Here is a 6,766-nt window from a genome sequence, read left to right as displayed (position 1 = left end):
CCGATTTTATCTTCCCCGGTTCGCACTCACATTAGAAGGCTCTCTCAGTGGATTCTGCGTCTTTTTTCTCCCAATCTCTCAGGTTTTGTAAGGTTTCCAGTGGCTTCAGATCTTTTCTGTGTGATGTATGTGCGCGAGTGCAAGTACGGAGCTCCTTACTTCTCCGCCATCTTGCCCTCTCTCCTGTCACATGTGCCCTTCTTAATGCCCATTACCCATTTAGCTCAACCCCCCACCCAACACCCTTCCAACAACCCTCAGTCTGTTCTCTGTATTTAAGAGTCTCTTATGGTTTGTCTCCCTCTCTTGTTTTTTTTTCTTATTTTTACTTCCCTTCATCTATGTTCATCTTTTTTGTTACTTAAATTTCACAGATGAGTGAAATCATATGATATTTCTTTCTCTCTGACTGACTTATTTCATTTAGCATAATATACTCTCGTTCCATCCACGGTGTTGCAAATGACAAGATTTCATTTTTTTGATTGCCGAGTAATATTCCAGTGTGTGTGTGTGTGTGTGTGTGTGTATACCACATCTACCACATCGTTTTTATCCATTCATTAGTCAATGGACATTTGGTCTCTTTCCATAATTTGGCCATCGTCAATAATGCTGCTATAAACATCAGGTTATATATTGCCTGCAATTCAACATTTTTGTATCTTTTGGATAAATACCTAGTGGCACTTAGATTGTTTCTACATCTTGCCTATTTTATATAATGCTGCAATAAATATAGGGATGGATATATCTTTATGAACTGGTATTTTCATCTTTATGGGGATAATTACCCAATAGTGGAATTACTAGGTCATATGATATTTTGTGGATTTAAAGAGTTTTTTGTAAGCCCTGTTAAAGTGAATGGGGTAATTGCTGAAATGTGAATGTCAGCAATGCTCTGGTCTCAAGGCACTGTGAGATCCAGAGCACCATGTTCCCCCAGAAGCCAGTTAGGGAAGAGACCCACTGTAATTGCCTAGCAGTCCTTGAAACTGCACATCTTCCCTGCATATTTTCAGGTAAGCACCAGATGTGTGTTTGGTCCATGTCTGGAGGCTCTTTGTGATTTCCTCCCATGCTTTGACATTCTTATATGTTTATATACCTGGCGAACATGAAATAAAGACTATGTGCAGTCTGTTGCTGCTGCTGTTTCACTGTGAGAGGCAGCTCCACACATCCTCTCAGTTTAACTGTCTGACAACGTTTATGTCAGTGCATGACTCCAACATTTATTTTTAACTTTTAAAAGTGGGTGTCCCTGGGTGACTCAGTCAGTTGGACTTCTGACTTCAGCTAAGGTTATGATCTTGCAGTTTGTGAGTTCAAGCCCCACATCAGGCTTGCTGCTGTCAGTCTGTCAGTGCACAGACCATTTCAGATCCTCTGTCCCCCTCTCTCTGTTCACCCCCTGCTTATACTCTCCATCTCTGCTCAAAAAATGTATTTATTTATTTAGTGTGTGAGAGAGAGATCTCATGTAGGTGGGGGAGGGGCATAGAGAGGGAGATAGACAATCCCAAACAGGTTCGGAGCTGTCAGCACAGAGCCCAACACAGGGCTGGAACTCATGGACCATGAGATCATGACCTGAGCTGAAATTGAGTCAGATGCTTAACCAACTGACCCACCCATATGTCCCTCTATTTTTAATGTTTTGAAGAACCTCCATACTGTTTTCACATTTGGGTGTACCAATTTACATTCCACCAACAGTACAAAGAGTTTTTTTTTTCTCCACATTCTCACCAACATTTGTTATTTTTTGTCATTTTTATTTTAGTCATTCCCACAGGTGTAAGGTGACACCTCACTGAGATTTTGTTTTCCACTTTTGTAATGATTAAGAATGTTGAGCATTAGGGCTCCAGGATGGTTCAGTCAGTTGAGCACCTGATTCAATTTCAATTCGGTTCATGATCTCAGGGTCATGGGATGAAGCCGTGCATCAGGCTCTCTGCTAAGCACAGAGCCTGATTAAGATTCTCTCTTTCAACCACCACCCTGCCTCTCTACCCCCCTCACACTCTCCCTCTAGAATAAAAATTACAAAAAAATTTTTTTTTAAATGCTGAGCATCTTTTCATGACCATCTTTATATCTTCTTTGGAAAAATTATTATTCAGGTTCTTTGCCTATTTTAATTTGATTATTTGTGCAGTTCTCATTGGCATTTAGTTCTATAAGTTCTTAATATATTTCAGATATTAAATTTGTATGGGATATATCATTGGCAAATATCTCCTCCCATTCAGTAGTTGGCATTTTTGTTTTGTTGATGGCACCTTTGCTGTGTAAAAACATTTTGTTTTTATGTAGTCTCAGTAGTTTAGTTTTACTTTTATTTCCTATGCCTTAGAGGATACATTTAGAAAAATTGCTATTGTCAACATCAAGGAAATTACTTCCTATGTTCAAGGATTTTTAGTGTTTCATGTCTCATATTATTTCTCTAATCTATTTTCAAATTATTTCTCTGTATCTTGGTAGAAAGTCATTCAGTTTCATTCTTTTGCATGCAGCAGTCCGGTTTTCTAAGTACCGCTTATTGAAAAACAACTCTTTTGCCCATTGTATACTCTTGTCTCATTTGTCATAGACCATATAACTGTGGGTTTATATCTGTGTTCTCTATTCTCTTCCATTGATCTATGTGTCTAATTCTGTGCCTGTATAATACTGTTTTGATTATGACAGGTTGGTAGCGTACCTTGAAATCTGAGATTGCAATGCCCCAGCTTTGTTCTTCTTTCTTGAGATAACATTGGGACTTTGGGGTATTGTGTGCTTCTATACAAATTTTAGTATTATTTGTGGTAATTCTGTGAAAAATTGCTTTTCGTATTTTGATTGGAATTGCATTAAATTTGTAGATTAATATGCATAATATAAACATTTTAACAATATTAATTTTTTGAAACAATGAGCATGGAATATGTTTGTGTTAATGAACATTTTATATTTTTGAAGTTGAAGTTTATCACTTCCTTAGTTAAGTTCATTTCTACGTATTTATTTCTTTTTAGTACAATAGTAAATGGATTAAAAAATTTTTTTTCTGCTACTTTGTTATTAGTGTAGGGAAATGCTCCTGATTTCCTTTCATTTTATATCCTACAGCTTTATTGAATTCATTTATTCTTTTAGTAGGTTTTTGGTTGAGTCTTTACAATTTTTTTTTATGTATAGTATCATGTCCTCTGTGAATAGTGACAATCTAACGTTTTTAAATGTTTATTTTTGAGAGAGACACACACACACACACAGAGCATGAGCAGGGGAGGGACAGAGAGAGAGAGGAGAGAGAGAGAGAGAGAGAGAGAGAGAGAGAATCGGAAGCAGACTCTAGGCTCTGAGCTGTCAGCAAAGAGCTCAACTGGGGCTCGAGCTAACAAGACTTTGAGTTGTGAGATCATGACCTGAGCTGAAGTTGGCTACTTAACTGACTGAGCCACACGGGTGCCCTTCAAACTTCTATTTTCTTTTTTTTTCTTTTTACCAATATAGATGCCTCATTTTTTTGTTTGTTTGTTTGTTTGTTTGATTTCTGTGGTTAGGACTTCCAACAAGATGTTGAATAAAAATTGCAAGCTGGGACATCCTTGTCTTATTCCTGATCTTAGAAACCAAGCTTTCATTTTTTTCACAATTGAATATGATGTTAGCTTTAGGCTTTTTATATATAGTTTTTATTATGTTGAGGTATGTTTCCTTTTTCATACGTTTAAATTTTTAATGTTTTATTTATTTCTGAGACAGAGAGAGACAGAGCATGAGTGGAGGAGGGGCAGAGAGAGAGGGAGACACAGAATCTGAAGCAGGCTCCAGGCTGTGAGCTGTCAGCACAAAGTCTAACGTGGTACTCAAACCCATGAACCGTGAGATCATGACCTGAGTCAAAGTAGGACGCTTAACCAACTGAGACACCCAGGGGTCTTGAGGTATGTTTCCTTTAAACCCACTTTGTTGATTTGTTTTGTTTTGTTTTATTTTTATTTTTTTCTGATAAAAGAATTCTTTTTTTTTTTTTACAAATAGTTTGTTGTCAAGTTGGTTTCCATATAACACCCAGTGCTCATCCCCACAAGTGCCCTCCCCCATGCCCATCTCCACCCCCCCCACAACCATCAGTCCTCAGTTTGTTCTCAGCACTCAAGAGTCTCTCATAGTTTACCTCCTCCCTCTCCCCAACTATTTTTCCCCTTCTTCTCCCCCATGGTCCTCTGTTAAGTTCCTCCTAATCCTCATATACGTGCAAACATATGGTATCTGTCCTTCTCTGTCTGACTTATTTCGCTCAGCATAACACCCTCAGGGTCCATCCATGTTGCTACACATGGCCAGATTTCATTGTTTCTCATTGCCATGTAGTATTCCATCGTATAGATGAACCACATCTTCTTGATCCATTCGTCCGTTGATGGACACTTAGGATCTTTCCATATTTTGATTATTGTTGAGAGTGCTGCTATGAACATTGGGGTACATGTGCCCGCCCCTATGCATCAGCACTCCTGTATCCCTTGGGTAAATTCCTAGCAGTGTTATTGCTGTGTCCTAGGGGAGTTCTAGTGTTAATTTTTTTGAGGAACCTCCATAAGTTTACATTCCCACCAACAGTGTAGGAGGGTGCATGTTTAAAAATGGGATGTTCTGTATGTGTCTGTTATGCTCATCTGGTCTAATGTGTCATGCAAAAAGACTACTTCCTTTTATCCTTATATTCTGCCTTGATAATCTATCCATAGATGTAGGTGGGGTGTTAAAATCTCCTACTATTAATGTATTTTTCTCTATATATCCTTTATTATTTGCTTTATGTACTTAAGTGCTCTAATGTTAGGTGCATAGATATTCACAATTGTTATGTCATCTACTTGAATTGATCCATTTATTATTAAGTAATTCAGCGCTTTGTCTCTTTTACAGTCTTTGGTTTGAAGTTTACTCTGTCTGATATCAACATTGCTACCCTGGACTTTTTTTCATTTACATAATAAAGGTTTTTTTCATCTTTACTTGCAGTCATTATTTGTTTTTAAATATGAAAAACAGTATAGGCAGTATAAATATGAGTCCTGTATTTTTATCCATTCTTCTACCCTATGGCTTTTGACTGGAACATTTAGACCATTTACATTCAATAATTTAAAGGTATGTATTTCTTGCCATTTTGTTAAATTATTTCTGATTGTTTTGTAGCTTTTCTCTATTCCTTTCTTTTTCTCTTGCTCTCTTTCTACGTAATTGATCAGTTTCTGTTGTGTTATGTTGACATTCTTTCTCCTTGTTTTCCTTGTATCTATTATAGCTTTTGGGTTTATGGTTACCATGTTTATATATAACAACCTAAGTATATAGCAGTCTATTTTAGTTTGATGGTCATATAAGTTCAAACATTCTTTAAAAAACATATTTTTAACTCTTTCTTCCATGTTTTCTGTATATGCTGTCATATTTTACATATTTTCATTCATAATTTTAAAAAATTATTATGGACTTTTCCGCTTAAAAATGTTTAAGTACATTTTAGCAGCTCTCCAGCTAGCAGTGTACTCAGTGCCCTTTCCTGTGTCCCTGGGTCTGATCCTTCTTTTCTCTCAACCTCAGGTGGAACCACTGACAAGATGCAGATTTCCATGAAAAGTCTTATGGGGAAGATTATCAATCTTGAGATTGAACCTTCAGTTACAATAGAAAATGTAAAGGCCAAGATTAAAGATAAGGAAGGAATTTCTCTTGATTATCAGATACTGATCTTTGCTGGCAAACAACTGGAAGATAGATATACTTTGACTACAACATTCAAAATTAGTCTATTCTTCATCTTGTGTTGAGACTTCTTTGTGTTGCTACGAAAAGGAGGAGGAGTCTTCCACCACTCCCAAGAAGAATAAACATAAGAGGAAGAAAGGGAAGCTGGTTGTCTTGAAGTACTATACAGTGGATGAAAATGGAAAAATCAGTAGCCTTTGTCAGGAGTGCCCTTAAGATGAATATGGTACTGGAGTTCTTATGCCCAGCCACTTTGACAGACATTATTGTGGCAAATGTTGTCTGACCTATTGCTTTAATAAACCAGAAGGCAAGTAATTGTATATGGGTTAATAAAAGATATGAACTAACAAAAAAATCTCTTTATTATTTTTATAAAGCCCATTTAATGGTGATAAATTCTTTACTTTTACTTTGAGAAAATTTTTATCTCTCCTTTAATTCTGAATGATAACAGGGGAGGCAAGATGGCAGAGAAGTAGGGAACTGTGTACTTTCTCTCACCCTCATCTCTCAAACAGAGAAGCCACAGAACACTGAACCGCAGGAGTCTGGAAGGAGAAGAAACAGAGTCCACTAAGAAGACAACTTCATAGTTGCATGATTGCAAACCTGGGAAGATAAAAACAGGCCAGAACCAGGAGACATGGAGGGGAGAGAACCGCCTTCATGGTGAGCCATGTAGAGTTGAGGAGAAGAGAAAGAGCAGCTGAAATTGCTCATAGAACTGTCCCTGGAGAAGGGAAAAACCTTGGTCCAGGACGGAGAGGGTGCTAACATCCCATCCCTAACCGTAGGGCATTCAGGAGTGATCTTATTTCTACCTGTGGCACTGACTTTGGGCTGGGAGCCCCAGTCACAGGTGGCACCAGGAGAAATTGCTCTACTGCTCTCTTGGCTGGATCCCCAACTGGGAAGCAGCCCAACCTGTGGGATTACATTTCAGCTGTATCAATAAAGCCTGGGGACTAAGACCTGGAAATGA

The 6,766-nt window shown here is 37.8% G+C and overlaps 1 pseudogene; it reads left to right on the top strand.

Annotated features, from left to right (window-relative positions):
• The first annotated feature begins 5,633 nt into the window (after window positions 1-5,633).
• Window positions 5,634-6,099, top strand: LOC120224023 (annotated as a pseudogene).
• Window positions 6,100-6,766: the final 667 nt, after the last annotated feature.

This window comes from Hyaena hyaena, unplaced genomic scaffold (assembly GCF_003009895.1).
Source record: "Hyaena hyaena isolate Hyena2069 unplaced genomic scaffold, ASM300989v1 scaffold_1091, whole genome shotgun sequence".
Taxonomy (NCBI): Eukaryota; Metazoa; Chordata; class Mammalia; order Carnivora; family Hyaenidae; genus Hyaena; species Hyaena hyaena.
The sequence above is the reverse complement of the archived record's forward strand: the minus strand, read 5'-3'. Positions and strand labels throughout refer to the sequence as shown.